Below are 20,180 nucleotides of genomic sequence, written 5' to 3'. Positions count from 1 at the left end.
AATGAAAGCTAAAACTGAATAGAGCGAACGTAGTGTATAGGATGACCTTGTGTCCTGGCTCATCTAGGACTGTTCTGGTTTACGCTTTTGTCCCCATTGGTATGAAAATGGTCCAGTGTCATTCAAGAGAAAGGGTTTTCCCCCTTTGGAGTAATGATGGGCGTTGTTGACTCTTTACTGGGATAGACAGAGTAAGCCATCATTTTTGCCTTTGGAAATGACACCTAGTAATCAGACATAGGAATTTTCCTTGGTTTTGTTTTGTTTTTTGTTTTGTCTTTTGGCTGTGGTTCTGCTGTTATAATCCAGTTAGTGATGATTAGTTACTTTAGTTTTGTAAATATAGCCCAATCTTTTGGGTGTGGGGGGTGTGGGGAGAGATCAAAATGTATCTCAAAGCAAAAGTCGAGATAAAGAACAGGGGAATTTTACCTCTTAGTTTATTGTTTTTTGTAATGTTTTAAATTTTTCCATGTGAGTGCACTATCTTTGTGGTAAAAGTAATAATGTTTGGGTTTTTTATTGTGTGACTGTTATCTTTATAATAAAAATATTTTCAAAGCAAGGACAGAATGAGGAATATAAACCATACAAATGTTGACTTGGTGTTAACATCTCTTTCACAAAAGAAAGCCAAAATCTGTCTAAGAACGTCTGAAAAGAAACACATTTGGAATGGATTTTTAAAGGTACTGACAAACCTGCAGTCATAGCACATAGCAACATGTGCTGCTGTAGTGGAAACGTTTTTATAGACTGTTTGTTGTTGTTTTACATTCACTTTGAAACCCTAAGGAAAGTAGGAGGAGGGATTAAAAGGTTCATAATAAATTTTACAAGCCTGGGCAGTGAAGAAAAACTCCAGAGTGTTATGAGGTGTTAAATAAATTGAATTGGCTAAACTTTCTGCCCCATTGTCATGATGGCCTTTACACTTCTCACAATGTGGAGACAATTAGGTGTTAGCCCAGCTTGGAAAGATAAATGTCCAACTTCCAGGCAACAGTGCGGATTTAGCATGTGCTGTGTGGGCCACAAAATTGTTCCTCTAATCAATTCCGGCTTTAATGTTTGCACAAATGCAAATTAGTAAGAATAAGGAAGTGAGACAGAAAGTGGTGGCAAAACTTAATTCAAAATGCAAATATTTTCATTTTCTCCCTCATTATTGAAGTCTTCTGCAAGGATAATCATAAAAGGATGCCAGAATCAGAGTAGAGCTGGTACAGCTATTTCCAATGTGACTAAGAAGCCAATCTTCTAGGCATTTTTAGGGGCAGGCTCAAAATGGTTGCATAGTTTTTTGTACAAAGTCATTTACCAATTTTGCTATATAAGTTGGTTTATCCCAGGAGGCTTCTCCCTGTCATTGTATAATCTTCTTATCACCTTATAAGTGTATGCATTATGGAGAGGATTACAGTGATAACTAAAACTGCAGTCATCTTCTCTTGCCTGGAATCATTCCATTTTGTTCCAAGTCAGTTTGCTAAAGAAAAAGCACTATTGAGATTCTCATGGGATGTAGCCTAACACCTTTGAAAATCTGAATATCTGTGAATATCAACTACAGAATAAAGTTTCTCTCCTACTGAAAAAAGAGAATAGAAAAATTTAAGCAACCTGAAACTTCTATTTTTGTGAGTATAAGAGGAAGCAGGACTTGTTTGAACTTCCTTTTTGATAACCAGTATATTTCTAGTGACTTTTTCCAAAAAAAAAAATAAGTTTTTAAAATGGTTATTTAGTGTTACCTTGTTTATTAAAATAGTAGAAATCAATAAATCAATCAAGTAAATACAAAACTGGTTGTTGGAGAAGACCAGTAAAATAGACAAATTTTGGTAAGCTTAATTTTAAAAAAACAAAACACAAATAACCACATTAGGATATGCTCAAGAAAGAATATAAGGCCCTGATTTGCTAGCTCAGTCATCCCAATACTCCAAGGTTGCAGGTTTGATCCCTGGTCAGGGCACATACAAGAATCAACCAATGAGTGCATAAATAGGTGGAACAATAAATTGATCTCTCTCTCTCTCTCTCTCTTTCAAATCAATACATAAATAAAAAAGAAAGAATAGAAGATGCATATAAAGAATATTATTTTTACTTTTAAGATAAAATGGTACAACTTTATACCAGTAAATTTAAAAATCTAGATAACTAGTGTTTACCTAGGAAAATATAAATTAACAAAATTGACTCAAAAAGACAGTAAACCTAGATGGATCAATAAACAGAAATTTTTACAGTAAAATAATCTTTCCTATAGTAAAAGTACTAGCACAAGATGGTTTTATAAAAAAACATTACCAAATCCTCAAGGAACAAATAATTTCTGTCATACCAACCAAGTAACATTTTTCCTCGGAACACAAGAATGGTCAACATTAGAAAATCTACGAATGCAAATTACTACATTAAGAGGTTAAAGGGAAAAAAAGAGAGTTTCTTTAAAAGTATTTGATACATTTAAATTAATTCTCAATTTTTAAAAAATCTTAGTAAGCAATGAATAAAAGGATATTGCTTATATTTGATAAATGACTTCTACCAGCAACCTATAGAAAACCTTATACTTAATGATGAAACTCAAGAAGCATTCACATTAAAGGTAAGAATAAGACAACTACTTCTATGGCTGATATCCTTCTACTCTGTTTCTGATTAACCTTTCCAAGTTAATGACTTCTCATTAGTCTTCATTTGAGCGCTTAGTGATTTATATGATTGAAGGTGTACAGTCTAAGTCATGAAGACCACAGATGGAGAATTAGTTAGGAAATGCAAACAACAAGTATATTTTTAAAAGAAGTATTCAAATTTAGTATCTGAACCTTTTGATGATTGCTTTCTTTTTATAAGCCTGCTGAAGAAGCTCTATCTATTTTAAATACAATTCTCTGCTATAAAGTCACTTAAAAATTAAAGAAAATGCATCTTCTTACATATGCTGCTTGACAGGAATATGAGCCAGGTGATAATCAGTACAGTAAGAAGCATTTTAATGCCTCAAGTTTCATAGCAGCTCAGGTTAACTGCAACATAAATTCATCTCAACAGACCTAATTCAGGGGAAATGGCGTTACAGTAAGTGAATGATCGTAAGCTCCACAGGCACCATGCCTTCCATGGAGTGGTTTTCATTGCTACCAGAGAATGCTGGCTGCATTTATTTTAATAAAAGTCTGTGACTTGTGTACAAGTAGGAGAGCATTTTTTCAGTACATCAATTTTACCTTCTTTAGGATCTAGGCTAAATGCTACAGATTAGAAGAAAGGCAACTAGACTATTCTGGGTCTTTGTGACACAGCACCTCTAAAATAAGTGTTACAAAAAGAAATACACCACAAAATAAGCATAGTAATAATGGATTATAACCCAATACATAAAATATCCATGAGTCAATACTGATATAAATTAATTATTGAATAAATAGATGAGGGGAGAAAAGATAAATCTACCATGCAGAAGAATTCTGAATAATTTATATAGATATTCCACCCTCAGGGAAATGGAACATAATGCCCCCCCCCATAAGTATGAGCTACACATAGTGACTTCTTGCAGCATGTACAGTAAGAAAAGGGGGATGGGGGATAGAGTAACTTCACAATGGAGAAACCTGATAAACACTTACTTTAGCCAGGTGATCAAGGTCAACACTAACAATGAGAGTTATGTTGATATATATACCTTTCACCTGATGTGATGAAAATGGCACTTTACCTGTGTGGTCTTCCTCCCAAAAACTTATAACCCCAGTCTAATCATAAGAAAAATATCAGATAAGTTCCATTTGAGGGGCATTCCACAAAATACCAGACCTGTATTCCTCAAAACTGTCAAGATCATTAGAAATTAGGAAAGTTTGCCCAACTGGCATGGCTCAGTGGTTGAGTAGACCCATGAAGCAGGAAGTAACGAATTGATTCCCGGTCAGGGCACGTGCCCGGGTTGTGGGCTCAATCCCCAGTGGGGGCGTGCAGGAGGCAGCCGATCAAGGACTCTCATCACTGATGTTTCTGTCTCTCCCTCTCCCTTTCTCTCTCTGAAATCAGTAAAAACATATTAAAAAAAATTTTAATTAAGAAAGTTTGTAAAACTGTGATAGCTAAGAGGAGCCTAAAAAGATGTGATATCTAAATGTAATGTAGTATTCTGGATAGGATTCTAGAATAGAAGAAAAACATTAGGTAAAAACTAAGGAAACCTGAATAAAGTATAGGCTTCAGTTAAAAACACTGTATTAACGTGTGGTAAATAGTGATAAATCTACCATACTAATGTAGGATGTTAATAATAGGGCAAAACTGGTTGTGGAGAAATGGGAACTTGACTCACTACACAATTTTTTCTGTAAATCTGAAACTATTCTAAAATTAAAATTTTCTTTAAAAGCAACAGCAACAAAAGGGAACTACAGAGAAGTGGCCTGTCTTATTACTTCTCTAACAGAACTCAGCAAGTAAAATAATAAGGTAGAGCCTTGACATTCACAAATTTAATATTTCATTACATGCCTTGATTAATAAATTAGTGCAGTATAGAATTTTGAATGAGAGATCATTTTCCATTATAGTTTTGAAGACATTTCTCTATTATCTTCTAGCTTCTAGCATTGCTGTTGTAATATTGATGTCATTCTAATTTCTAAAACTTTTTTATTTCTGTCTAAAAATTAGTAGAGTGCTCTTATTGTCTCTGAGGTTTCATAATGGTGTGCCATTTTGCTGGGAACTTTATGCGTCCTTCAAATGAAAAATTCATGCCCTTCCATTCTAGATAATCTTTGTATATTATTTTGTTGCTTTCCTTCCCCCCCCCCCCCATTTTCTTTGTTCTCTCTACTGAGAACTATTATTTTGGATTCTGAATTTTCTGATCTGTTACCCTAATTTTATCTTTTTTTCTCTCATTTTTCATCTTGTTTTCTCCACTTTCTGAGAAATTTCTCCAGCTGATATTTTACCATTCTTTCGAGTTTTCCCAAGAACTCTTTTTGTTCTGTTTGATTTTGTTTTTATTGTTTCTTTATTTAAAAGTAATTATCTTATTCTTGCTTTTTGTGTGGTATCTTCTATTCTCTGACATTTTAACTGATATATTTTGTGAAGTTATCTTATCCTTGAATAGTCTGGTGTTATATGTCTATTTGTGTCTCTGTCTTTCATCCAAGAGGTTCTGCTCTAGTGCCTAGTAATTGCATATCATTACCTGCACATTTTTAAGAGTGGAGTGTTACAAGTTGATTAGAAGCTAAAATATTATTCCAACTTAAAAAAGGAAATCTTGTCACATGTTACAACATAGATGATAGTTGAAGACATTATGATTAAGTGAAATATACCAGTCACAAAGACAAATGCTGTATGATTCCACTTATATGAAGTATCTAAAGTGGTCAAACTCATAGAAACAGAAGACTGATGGTTATGGGGGGGGGGGGATTGTTGTTCAATGGATATAGAGTTTCAGTTTTGCAAGATGAAAAGTTCTAGAGAACTATTGTACAACAATATAAATATACTTAATGCTACCAAGCTATACAGTTAAAAATGGTTAAGATGGTAAATTTTATGTTAAGTTTTCTTAAAAATAATTCTTTTAAATGTTGATTAAAAGCTCTGAGCACAAAGATGGTTCTGGTTTGACTTGGGCTTCAACTCCAAGTAATGAGGCAAGTTACTTCAATGAAGAATTTCTGGTGTAAATGTCATCTGATCTGTTCTCTTGGAGAACCATTGGCTGCTCAGATTCTCCAAGAATGATCACCCATATCCTCTCCTACAGGTTATGGGCCAGGCTGCCAGCTTTCTTGGAGGTGCGTAGGGAAAGACAGCCAGTGATTTTGGCAGTGAGTATACAGCTTCAACTCTTTCCCTCCGCTTTCATTATGGTCCCCTGTCCTTCACTGTGTTAGGGATCCTCCAGTGACTTCCTGCATTACCACCTCCAGAAAATATATCTTCAATCTTCCAGGATGTGAGAGGAGAGAGCCATCATATACCTCTGAGAAGCTGAATCTGAGGAACTTAACTGCTTCAAAATCAGATTGCTTTCCTTGCACTTACACAGGTATTAGCTCTAATTCTTGAGCCTTGGAGATTCAACAGTGTAAATCAACGTGTTACTCTACTTTCTCCATTGTTAACATAGGATTCAGTTACCTCTGGTCTGCTTAGTCAGTTAGCACTTTTCTTTTCTATATACTTATCAATTTACCAATTTTGTTGTTCATTTTCTCTTTTTCTCTTGTTCTCACATATTTTTGCCTTAAAAAAAAGTTGCTGTTGTTTTAAAGAGGGGTTTGGGATTTGACAAGAGAGTGGTAGCTATTGTATATTTTCAATCCACCATTTTCACCCAGAAAAAAGTGGCTTGTTTTCTCTAGTTTTATATTTAATTTTCTATGTTGGAGATGATGTAGTGGAAAGAGTAGATATAGATTAACCTGAGCCAGATTTGGGATCTGACACTTTCTTGTTGTGTCACTGTAAGTTAACTAACTTTTCTTATTTTGTTTTTCTGTTTGTAAAATGAAGGTACTAAAACATGGGCTTATTTTGAGAATGACGTGGGGGGGGGAATGAAAAGCATATATACAATAATTTATGTAAAGCTTATGTAAAACATAAGACTTGTTTAATAAATATTAATTCCCCTTCCTCATCTAAGATTAGTTGTTCAGTTCATCTTCCACTAGCAACTGTGACATTCTGGTAATAACCTAATTCTGATGTTAGTTTCCATAGTGATGTCTCAAGTCACATACTAGCCATTCTCTCTTAGCTGTCCTTGCCTCCCCCTGATTATGACATCCAGTGTCAGTCGGCTGCTATGTCATTTAGTTGGAATAAGTGCAAATTTTAAATTTTTACATTTTTTAATAAAAATTAATACTATTTTTAGAGTTCTTTTTAAAAATCTGCTTTTACCTTATGACATTAGTATTTTCAAAATTTCCTTTATGGTGTAAAATGTCCTTTGGGTAGATATCAAGATCTGGAAGACCATGTAGAACTTTAACCATCTGAGCCCATAGTTTTGTTCATTTCCTTGGAGGTGGAGAGCAGCTGGTTACTGCTTTCCACATAATTACAGTTTCTCCCAACCCACTCAGTGATAACATACCAAAACCATCTGCAGCAAAACCATGCCAGGGTTTTACAATGAACTGGGACTATGCATTGCTCCAATCAAGAGAGTCGAAAAACAGTGGCTTACAAATCTTATTAATTAAATTCACAAATATTTATTGAGCACCTGCTATATTTCAGAAATCATCCTAAATACTTGGAATATAGGGTGCAATGGAATAGATTTAAATAAGGAATCCTTAAGGATGTATAGAAAGGAAATCCTTATACACTGTTGGTGAGACTGTAAAATGGTGCAGCCACTATGGAAAAAAATAAGGAGGTTCCTCAAAAAAATTAACAATAGGCTTCAGTCAAGATGGTGGTGTAGGGAAACTCAGTACTCGGAACCTAGAGGGTAAATAATCCCCCAAAGTAGAAAATTTCTAGAGAAAGGAAGACTCTTCAAAAGGCAATTAGCTACATACGGTATGATTTGAGCTGTATAACATCGTGGAAAAGGCAAAACTATGGGCACAGTGAAAGATCAAAGGGTTGCCAGAGATTGGTGGGAGGAGGGGAGAAGGGATGAGTAAGAGAAGCAAGTAGAATTTTTCTGGTAGTGAAACTACTCTGCATGATAAATAACCGTAGATACATGTCCTCATACATTTTCCCACACTCAGAGAGTACACAACAAGAGTGAATCCTAATGTAAACTGCGGACTTTGGGTGATCATGATGTGTCGGTGTAGGTTCATCAGTTATAGCAATGTACCACCCCCTGTGGAGAATGTTGATAATGCCAGAGGCTATGTGCGTTTTAATTCTGCTATGAACCTAAAACTGCTGTAAAAAAAATAGTGTTTTTTTTTTTAATATGTCTTTGATTGATTTCAGAAAGAAGAAGGGAGAGGGAGAGAGAGGTAGAAGCATCAATGATGAGAGTCATTGATTGGCTGCCTCCTGCCCGCCCCCTGCTGGGGACCGAGCCCGAAACCTGGTCTGGGAATCGAACTTCGATCTCCTGGATCACAGGTCGATGCTCATCCACTGAGCCATGCAGTCCACGCAAAAAAAATAGTCTTAATTTTAAAAATAAAGGAAATGAATATATTTAAGCCAAAATAAGGGACATGGGTGATAGACAACGAAAACACAAAATATGTCGACTACCAGAATTTCTTCTACGTAGAAGGCATTTAGAGGTAGCAATCTGGCTGAAAGGAGGCAATAGGGTATTTTTCTTAATGCTGTGTTTTTATAGCAATTACAGTCTTTTGACTTGGATTGTGTCTTTATTTGTGCTGTTTTGAAAGGTTGCTGGAGATTATTGGCTATATTAAACCTCTCCAAGCCATCCCTTACCACTCTACTGACCACAGTCCCAAAGACACCCTGATTTCTATTGCAGTTTGCTTCCCCTTATTCTGAAACCCCCAACAGGATCAGCCTAGAGAGGCTGCCACATGGAGTCATTTCACTATAATGAACTTTAGAAATAAGCCACAAAGTATATCCTAGACTGAAATAAACAATCATCAGCCATTTGCCTTACTCTTTATTTATTTTTGATTATACAGGGAGGAAAATTTCAGAACTTAATAAAAAGGGATTCTGAACTATGGAAGTAGCAACATAGATCTGAACCACACCACACCCCAGTCCCCACATGAAAACAGACAAAACAACTACATAACAATATTCAAAAAGTCACAGACAATATATATAGCAAAACTAAGTGTTTTCAGTGATCATACTGGCAGTGGTTGGATTATTATTATTCTGAGATGATTCTGTGTTTAATAGAAGATAAAACAAGCCAGTAATGATAGGATATTATAATTTTTTTCATCTCTCCTGTACTTGACAACCATGTTCCCCAATGCCAAAGAAGATACAGATTTTACTTATGAGAACGTAAGTAAACACCTTGTATTCCCAAATTTGAATTGGAAGTATCAGTACGAACTCATGGAGGTTTTATCTCCAAGTTTTCTTAGGAAAATAGCTGGTATCAGATTAGAAGCAGGAAATGTACCAGGTGAGAATGAAAGAGTTGTCAGCCCAGAGAGTAAGGAAGCTGTCAATGACTCCTAGGATCATGTCGAAAGAGGCTGGAAGGCAACTTGAAGGAGCCCCTGCTAGCAAAAAGGAGAACGCTATATAAGTATTGAATAACTAAATGCACCAAGTTTCCATATTTATATATATGTATTTCTGGGCTTTTAATTTTGTTCTAAAGGTCTGTCTATTCCTGCACCAACAGTACTTTGTTTTAATTAGTATTCTTAATAGTATATTTAAAGCAACTAACTCTTACTATCTAGTAACAGGACTGCTGCTGTCCTTGTTCTTCTTCAAAATGTTCTTAGTTCAGAATCCCAAGTTTCATGCCTCTATTGATATTTTCATTTCAATGCCGCTGTTTATAAATTAATTTAGGAACAGTTGCCATGTGGTATTGATGGTATTGAGTAACCTTATCCATGAACACAGAGTGCTTCTCATTTATTTAGATTTTCTTTCATATTTTCAATAAAGTTTAATAATTTTAGAAAAAAGGTCTTGCATATTTTTGTTAAATTTATTCCTAGCCCAGCTGGCATGGCTCAGCGGTTGATCATCGACCTAGGATCCTGGAGACTGCAGTTCAATTCTAGGTCAGGACACATGCCAGGGTTGTGGGCTCGATCTCCAGTTGGGGGGCCTGCAGGAGTCAGCCGATCGATGACTCTTTCATCATTGATGTTTCTATCTCTCTCTCCCCCTTTCCCTTCATCTCTCTGAAATCAATAAAGATATATTAAAATATATACATATTCCTAGATTCCTTATCACTTTTGCTGTCATTGTATATAGGATCTCTATTCTAATTACATTTTCTAATTGCTTTTTGTCTCTGAATAAAATGCCATTAACTGTCTTATAATTTTATTGCATCTAGAAACTTGTTATTGGTCGTAATTTTCTTGGATTGTCTATATAAACAATCATATGTGAACACCAACCACTTTGTTTGTTGCTTTCCAATCCTTATACCTGTTCTATTTCTATCTTATGGTGTGCAAGAGCATGAGTCTCGGTATAACGTTCATAGCAGTCATTGTTATCTTATTATATAAGTTAATGGCAATACCTCTTTCATGGATTTTTTCATGACTTTGTATTTTATTTACATATGGATAAGATCTTGTATGAAACGTATATATAATCAGATTTAAGGATGAGTTTAAGTTGGAATACTCTAAAATATAAGCAGCCTGTCTTTGTCTAAATGTCAAAACCAAACATCCAGCACTGATATCTGGAAGTGCTTGAATGAACTGTTTGACACCTAGTAATAAACTATTTGTACATCACAGTTCTTCTGACATGAACTGCAATTTATCACTTAGTATAAAAGTTTTTAAATATATAGCTCTTTGAGATACAAAAAAGAACATTCCCCAATCATCCTAAATAAACCCCAAATAAATACGTCTGCTAAGCAGAGTGCAGTCTGTTTTCTTTTCAAATATATCACCACTAAGCATGATGCTTGCTGTGAGTTTGACATGTACATTTTTTCAGCTTTGAAAGAGCTCATTTGCAATTACATTTTATCCAGTGTTAACGTATTTTATTCCTGTAGTAAAATCAACTTAGACATGATGCATTTGATCAGGATAAGCACTTACAAATTTTGTTTGCTGATATTTTATTTGCATATTTATATCTATGTTCATAATTTCCCTAGTACAGGTTTGGTATTGTGGCTACCTGAACTCAGTAAGGCCAGTCACGATTTTGCTAGTGCTTCAGAAGGACCAAATGGTCAGAACATTCAGTCACACAGTGAATTTTTTTAAGAGATTAGGCAGTAACTCATATATCCTCTCAACTCTCACAGAAGTCAAGAATAGAGAATATGCTTGGGTTATCCAGGATATATCTGCAGAGGGGATTCTTGTTTAGTGGAATAAATCTCTGTGACATACATAGGAGATCCACAAAGTTCTTGACAATATTAAAGCAACAGAAGCACTGCCAGCTTGGACTAAGGGGACAGAGAATGAAATGAAAGTTTTCAGATTCCTAAAATTCTACAGGTCAGGAAATAGGCTTATAAAAATTACTCACCTGCAAACACATATTATCCTTCATGAAAAAGAAAGAATGACTTCAAGGGCAGAGCCCAGAGAGTGGAGCTGCAAACCACAGAGCATTGCTCCCAGGGTTTGGAACCTAGTGTTTGCCCAGCTTGGATTTCAAAGCTGCTTGGGACTGGTGACTCCTTTAGTATTTCCATCTTCTCCCCCTTTAAACTGGAGTATCTACATCTGTTATCCTATGTCTATCCCACCAGTTGGGAAACAGGTAAATCATTTCTTGAGTTTCACAGGTTCACAGATAGAAATTAACTGTGCCTAAGGATTAGCCAAAGCCTCACCCATACCTGATGAGATTTGGGACTTTTGAGCTGATAAGCTTTTAGACTTTGAGTTGATGCTATAATAGGTTGACACTTTTAGAGATGTTGGGATGAGGGTGAATGTATTTTACATATGGGAGAGAAGTAAGTTTTGGGGAGACAAAATGTAGACTGTGGTAGGTAGAATAACAACCCCCAATAATGTCTACATCCTAATCCCCAAAACTTGTGAATATGTTATTTTATATAGCAAAAGTGACTTTGCAGATATGACTACATTAAGAACCTTGAGATGTAGGAATTATCTTGATGGACCTATTAAAAGGGTCACAGCAGCAATAAAAACAAATACAAGTAACCACCAAGAACACTTTTTTAAAAATACCCTGGTTCTCCCAGCCGGGCGTAGCTGAGCAGTTGAGCATCGACCTAGGATCCAGGAGATCACGGTTTGATTCCCAGTCAGGGCACGTGCCCTGGTTGCAGGCTCGATCCCCAGGAAGGGCCCTACAGGAGGCAGCCGACCAATGACAACCTTTCATCACTGATGTTTCTCTCTCTCTCTCTCCCTCTTCCTCTCCCTTCCTCTCTCTGAAATCAATAAAGATATATTTTTAAAAAAAGAAGAAGAAGAACCTAAAGTCCTACTGAAAGAACTCAACTTAAAAAAAAAAAAAAATACCCTGGTTCTGAGAGTGTTGTGTTAAATAGTAGTGTGAGGTCAATTAATTTCTGAGTGAGTCACATTTTTTCATAGAACTAACGTTAAACAGTAAAGCATTAAAATTTAATGTAACACAAAGGAAACACAAGATTAATTAATAGATTTACCTGGATAGAAAGCCCATATATATATGTATGAGACTGCACTTTCTTGCTCCAAGCCAATTCTTGACGAAAGCTAAGTACAAAGCTAGACATCTGTACAAAGGGGTTGAAATTCAATGTCCAATGGCAAAGAGGAATCAGAAACCAGTTCCACATGGAATCACTGTCAAGGCCTCCCAGGAGAACAAAGCAGCAATTTATCTTTGCTCCCATCCAGAATACCAAAGCCATCAAATGAGGGGTGAACAGAGGGAGAGATAAAAATTAAAAAAAAGAGTAAAATAACTACTTTTTCTTACAGTGCAGGAAAGAAACATGGCATTTGTTTAGATTTTCTTTCACTCTGAGCAGAAGGTCTTGGCAATAAACATCTGGAGGCCTGTCCTCTATAAATTGTTTGGTTTCTTCCTTTTTGCTTCATGAGGCCATAGTGATATTATACTGTTGGAATTCCTCCTTTCATCTGCTTCCTTTTCACTGACAGTTCATGAAGGATGGGCCACACTGGGTATGTAAGCTAAGCAGTTATTTCTTAACATACCAGAAGAATTAGGTTCTGCATACCTAGCCGAAGATACTAGAGAGAGAATTTTTTTTCCTAGGTTGTAGTAGTCTGTTTCCTGGGGCTACACCCAAGTTCACTTATGGTCCTATAAGACCTGATATAATAACTTGTAAAGTCCTAGAGAAAAGGTCCAGTAACCAGATGTAAAAATTGCATATAGGTCCTTTTTTGCTTTTGTTATTCTTTTTTTTTTAAGATTTTTTATTGCATTTTAGAGAGAGGGAAAAGGAGAGGGAGAGAGAGAGAGAGAAATATCAATGGGAGAATGAAACATGAATCAGCTGCCTCCTGCACACCCCCTACCAGGGATGGGATCGAGCCCAAAACCCAGGCGCATGTCCTGACCAAGGATGGAACCAGGGCCAACCAAGCCACACCAACCAGGGTTCTTTTGTTACTCTTAATAAAAATAGTTGTCGCCTGGCCAGGCGTGGCTCAGCGGTTGAGCATCAACCTGGGATCCAGGCGATCAGGGTTCGATTCCCGGTCAGGGCCCATGCCTAGGTTGCGGGCTCGATCAATGACTCTCTCGTCATTGATGTTTCTATCTCTCTCTCCCTCTCCTTTCCTCTCTCTGAAATCAATAAAGATTAAAATAAAATAAAATATAAAATAAAATAAAATAAATAAAAATAGTTGTCATTTATTAGCTTTATACAAAGGGCCGAATTCTGTTTATGCACTCTCTATATATATTCTTATAACCTCCCCCAAACATTTTAGCTATTAGTGCCTCTGCTTTATATTGAAGAAAATGGAAGTTTAAAAACTTCAATAAATTTGTACGTGATCCTTACTAAAAAGACACAGAGGCAGGGTTAGAACACTTGTCTGTCTGAGCCTAGAACCCAGACAAATGATTTCTCTAAAAAGATGAATGGGCCCTTAGAATAACAGATGGAAGATTTGATAGCCTGTGAAAAATTCTTCTGGGCATAGTGTTAACTTCTAGCCCCCTCTCTTGTGATGAGAGTCAATCTTCCCTGGTTGATGAAACACCTGGGAGGGGATTTATGACAATTGAGTTCCTTTTGGAGGATCTGTCTTTAGGCAGGTAAAGGAACTTCACAGAAAGCTTGTCCCTGCATTTGCTGTTTTTCAAGTGCCTACAAGTCAAAATAATCAATATACCAAAGCTGAATATTTTGGGGTGGAACGCCTTAAACTTCTATAGTCATATTTTGGAGTGGCATCTTCTGCTACTCTTCTGGGGGAAAGGTGATTCTTTCCTTGCACACCTGAGTTTGTAACCTAAGAAATATACATCAGCCATAAATAATAATAAACTAGATCATAAATATAAATTGTGAGAAAATAATGTCGTGCTTTTTTCTTTTTACTTTTAATGGAAATTTTCAAACACTCACCAAAGTAGAACAAATAGTATAATGAACCCTAGTTCCAGCAATAATCAAAATGTTGCCATTCTTGTCTCATCTATTATACACATACACACTTTATTGTGGGAATTTTTATAATGAATTATAGACATCAAATAATTTCACTCAAAAATTATTCTTTATCTTTAATAAAATTTAAAAGAAAATTTTTAGCACTACCAAGATACCATTAGCATACCAAATAAAATTAACAAAAGTTCCCTAAATATAATATTTAGTGCTTGTTCAAATTTCCCTAGTTGTCCCACAAACATCTTTTTAAGGCTGGTTTGTTTGACTCAGAATGCATACAAGGTCTATAATAGTATTTAGATAATAGGTCTCTTGAAACCTTTTTAAAATATAACAGTTTACTCTCTAAAATCTGTGATATTTAAATTTCAAATATACATACACATGTAATCACATCTGTGGACTGAGATGAGCACTGAATTCACAAATTTACAAAGCTGATCTACATGTGGGTTAGAGTTGTGCTCCAGCTCCAAGACAAAGAATACTTCAGAAAGGGGTCTGGCTCCCTCTAGTGCTTTTCCAAATTATAACTGTCTCTGATTCTCAACCCAAATAAGGAACAAAAATAATCCTGATATAAATAGTTCCATGCGTATGACCTTGTAGCTGCATATTTCTTACATCACACTACTCAACAATGAAAAAGGAATTATTTTCTTCTTTGTGATAATGAAAGGCAACATAATTTTTAAATGCTAAGCTCAAGAGTCAATTCCTCATGATATTATCTATCACGGAAGATGTCATAGTCATTCAAAGTAACACTACCATTATTTACATCAGACTGTCCTGCTGCTGTTTCCAAAATACCCCTATTGTTTTAATAGCTCCTTTATTTGAAACTGTATTTGGGGGCAGGAGGGGTAGACAGGAGTTTCTCAAAAAGTAATTTTATGTCTTAGAGTTGCTTTTGTCATTGCATAGGATGAAAGATAGAACAGGACGGCTTAGATGATCAAAGAAAAACTGTGCACACAGATTCTAACAATCTGTTTATACCAGGTGAACATCCCCAAAGTCCCTCATATAGAAATTCTCAGGGTAGCAATAACTTCGCTATTCAAGACTGGTCTCTTACGCACGTGAGAATCTTTTCAGCTCTGTCAAGACAATACCAAATTTAGGAGAACACCGCCACCTTTGAATCCTTCATTAAAAGCTAAGGTTCAACAACAAGACCCATTATGGTCGTGATTAAACATGAATGCAGTCTCCAGCCTAGCTCCAAACTGACTTGACTGTGGGCAGTGTGAATTTACTCCTGGCTCTCCAACAAAGCGTCAGGTTTTATTCTAGGAATAATGAAAACAGAACCTACTGATAACTGTTCTTAGTATTTATATCACTGTCTATCTATCAGGGTGACCTTGGCTACAACCGGACAGCTCAGATCTTGAGAAACGTACTAGTGTCAGATTGTTTTATTTTTGCAGTTATGTGTTCGGGGGAGGAGGGCAGAAACAGTAGATACTTCCACTACAAATCATTCGGAGGCCAGAATGAGGAATTTTCTCCATATGTGGGCCCAAAGGAGAGAGAGACCACAGGAGGGGGGCTGGGGAAGGCTGCCTGAGACAGGCGAGGGTCAGTCGCACCGTCACTACTCTGGGTTACCTCCCAACCTACGCCACATACCCCCACCACCCCACCCCAGCTAGAGGCAGTGACAGGGAAGACAGAGACCCCATGTCCCCACCGGCCCAGTAAACAACAGCAAGAGGGGCAGGCTGGCCCTTTGGAAATTAGGGGAGTCTGGTTCTCCCACAAGGTCTTACAAAAGGATAATCTCTCATTCTCCCTGCCCATGAGCATGTCTTAGAGAAATGACATATGTACAGTCCCTTCTCGTATTCACAATAGTTTTGTCCTATAAAGTGGCCACGAGCACTGAACTGGCGAATACCACTGAGCCATTGCTCCTAGGAGAAACACTGGGTTACCTTCCCGCAAGCCTCTGGTCACAATACTCTCGTCAACCCATCAATACATAGCCTGGTTTTATGTGTGTTTCTGCTTGATGATGCCTATTTAATATCTATTGCTGATTCTTTAACACCGAACTCACGTCCAACAGCACTGCAGCTCGTGCCTGAATGAAGTTTGTCACCACATGTACTTTCTCTGTGTAACACATTACAGCCTTCTCACGCTTGGAAACACTGAACAGTTCTTCAGCACTATACTTTGCTATTTGAAAAGGCAAAATCACCCCCAAAGAAGCACAGAAATGTGAAGAACATGGCACTAAATACCAGGGAAAGGATACTTGTTTACAGTGAGAGCTGAAATACGAAGGCAGAGCATCTCCTCATTACACCTTGGCTGGGAACGTTCTTGTCAGGTGACTCTTGTCAGGTGACTCTATTTTTTTTTATTTTTTTTTACCCTTTGTGCATTTCTGGGAATGGGGATTACAAAGAAATTTTATCAACTAGGTGAACCCACAAACCCAGAATCCACGAATAATGACTCCCAACTGTATACGTAAGAGTAGCGAGCTCTGTCCCTAAAGATGGATATCACTGGGCAGAGTCCTCTTTCTTCACCTGTAGAAACTACCACCAGACCAGTGATGTCACAGGCCTTGATCACCTTGAGGACAAGGAAGCACTTGTGGAAGGATTTCAATCTGAGATGGAACCGATGGGCCAGAGGACAGGAGCTGGTGAATCTCACTCATGTCCCCTCAGAAGAACGGAATGTAAGAACTGCAAGGCTGGTCTCCGGTAAATGCCTGATTTACAGATGACCCCGGGGGTAACCCCCGACCAATAACATCCATGGAGCATCCCTCCACTTCCTCAAGCCAGCGAACTTTCTACTTGGACTCTGGCAGGACTCCCTGGTCTTTGCAGTCCTTGTCACAAGTATAGCCTGCCCCAAACCCGCGACGGACTTGCCTGGAGCTTGCTGCACCATGAGTTTTCAAATTGCAATTCCTCTGCTATTTCCAAATAAACTCAATCTCTGGACATTTGAGCTTGCCTCTGTTTACCTCTTTATTTAGATTGACACACTGAAATGACAGAGCACTAGAAACAATTTGTCAACCAGGATGGGTTCCCTTGGCAAACTGGGCAGGCGTACCAGCCAGTTTGTCCCTCCCTTCTGCTGAGTAAGTATCCCTGGGGTGTGTGTGTGTGTGTGTGTGTGTGTGTGTGTGTGTGTGTGATGTGTGAGAGAGAGAGAGAGAGAGAGAACACTAGAAAAAGAAAGGCCTCCTCAAAACAGGAAAAAAAATATGGAGTCACTGGTTTAAATATTAAAAAGGAGTGGAATATATACCCCAATGTGATGAAACAGAATAGAATAGTTTAAAGGGTTCAGAGCAATTTCCTGTTCGGCATGGTTTATGACATACCCCTAACTGGAGAAGTACACCACACTATCCCCTTGCCTCTGAAAAAAAAAAAAAAAAATCAAGGGGAAATGTGAAAACTATGAGAATCTAATGTAAACTGGTCCAAGATGTCCTAGAAGCAGAAAACTACATGGAGTCAAGTGTTACTCAACATAATAAGGCCAGTGCTCAGTCCTCTTAGGGGATCAAGAGGTGGAGTCGCCTATTGTCTTCAACCAGGACAGAAACCACTCCCTCTTCCCCCAGGCACAAAATATATCAAGACAAAGCCCTGGCCTGTGTGGCTCTGTTAGTTGAGTGTCAGCCGGTGCACCGAGAGGTCACCAGTTTGATTCCCGCTCAGGGCACATACCCAGGTTGCAAGTTTGATCCTGTCTGGGTGCTTATGGGATGCAATTGCTGTTTCTCTCTCCCTCTCCCTTCCTCTCTCTCTAAAAGCAATAGAAACATATTTTAAAAAAGAAAAGAAAAATATCAAGACATAATTCTGATATCCCGTCCAAAAATAATGCTGTGAACCAATGAGCCCTGCTTCAGTTATACCTCTGTACATATGGGGAGACCACTTTGGAAGACAATCTCTTTGACAAGAGACATTTTGTAACATCAGGCAGTGTCTTCCTTACTGTGTTCCTCCTATTATACATAAAGACCTGAAGCAAAGCAAATATAAGGAATATTTTTCAAATTGTTACCATGTTTGCTCTAAACTGTGTGGCACATTCTCTCCGATTGACAGGAATGGTAAGAATGGCTTCCATTTGCTACAAGGAGCCAAGCCCCAGGCTCAGGGCTTCACCTTATTATCATAAAATCTTGTGAGACCATAGTTATTATTCCCATTTTATAGATGTGGAAACTGAAAAAACCAAAGCCACAAGCTACTAAGCAGTGTTGCCAAAATTCAATCTTAGATCTATCAAGCTACAAAACCTATCCTGTAAGACTGACATGGGCAGTGTTCTGACATAGAGCTGCCTATAAGTAAATGATGCTTACTAGCTTCAGGGGGGAAAGAAAAGAAACTTATTAACAGATAAAAATTAGACACTTAAAAAACAAACTATTAGTTAATATATGACAAAATACTACTCTTTTATGAGATTAAGTAATCTGTACCTATCCGATATTATATGCTGTAAACGGATTAAAAAGGAGATAAGATTAAATGTTGCAATAAAATGTCAGGGTAGGACAATTAACACCAGCCAGGTAGTATAAGCCTTCCAAATACCACTAATCATTTTAGACACATTAATCTGGTAGTGGTGTAAAGGGCGAATGGAGAGCATGGGGGTAGATAGAGGCGAACCAGGAAGGCCAGTTAGGATATCACAAAAACTCGGGTATGAGCTCCTTACAGTAGAATAAGTGAATGTGGGGGGGCCACTAGTCAACCCACTAAATCACGTAAGAAATGACATAGGCCTGATCTAAGGTAGTGGCCATGCAAATAGAGAGAAAAGGGGGGAGAAGTCCAGAGAGATTCCTTGTTTTCCAGCTTGAGTACCATGTTGGTACCAGCTCAGATTAGACATTGCAAGCAGAGGGAGCCTTCTTGTGGTCCTGGTATTACCAAGTTCTTCAAATAATAACTACTATTTTGAGCATCTGTTCCTTAACATGTCTCTAAAACTCGCAATAACCCTGTGAAAGAGATTACAGCTGAGAACACTGAGCCCACAGGGGTAAGGAGCTTTCCCAGAATCGCTCAGTTTGGAACAGGTGAAAGGCGAGGGAGACGGGGTGAGTGGAGAATATGGGACAGAGCCCTCTCGAGTGAAAGGGATTTGATCTTCCTTGGCCAGTATTTATAGCAGGAAATGGTTTAAGAGTAATAAAATCAAGGCAGGATAGTAAAGTTCCTTAAATTACTATTTTTTGGAAACTATACATTGTCACTAACATGGTTTACAAGGAGATATTCACAAAGCAAATTAGACATTTTCTTTCCTCTAAACCTTTGTATGTGTGAGTCTCCTATTGACAAATCAAGGAATCCTGTCCATCAAATAAAAGTTGTAAAAACTTAGCTGTCAAAATTCAGCCATCCCTAAACTTGGCATCCATCTACCGAACCAACTGCTGGATGGCCCTCCCTCCTCACCTTTTCACTGAGCAAACACCGTCCATCAGCTCTTGGCGTCTGGGAAACTTCTTCTGACCCTTGTTAAAGAAAATTACAGCCCAGCCGGCATGGCTCAGAGGTTGAGCATCGACCTAGAATCCAGGAGATAGAGATTCGATTCCCAGTCAGGGCACATGCCCGGGTAGTGCCTCGATCCCTAGTAGGGGGTGTGTAGGAGGCAGCTGATCAGTGACTCTCTCATCACTGATGTTTCTCTCTCTCTCTCCCTCTCCCTTCCTCTCACTGAAATGAATAAAAACACATTTTTATTAAAAAAGAAAGAAAATTATCCAAGACACAAAAATAAGGCAAAAAATAATTATGTAGACCTTTTAATGCCATGCTAGACATGCTCTGCTAGACATGCTCTAATAAGCCCAGTTGGG

The sequence above is a fragment of the Miniopterus schreibersii genome (assembly GCF_964146895.1).
Source record: "Miniopterus schreibersii genome assembly, chromosome: 7".
NCBI lineage: Eukaryota > Metazoa > Chordata > Mammalia > Chiroptera > Miniopteridae > Miniopterus > Miniopterus schreibersii.
This window is presented reverse-complemented; position numbering follows the sequence as displayed.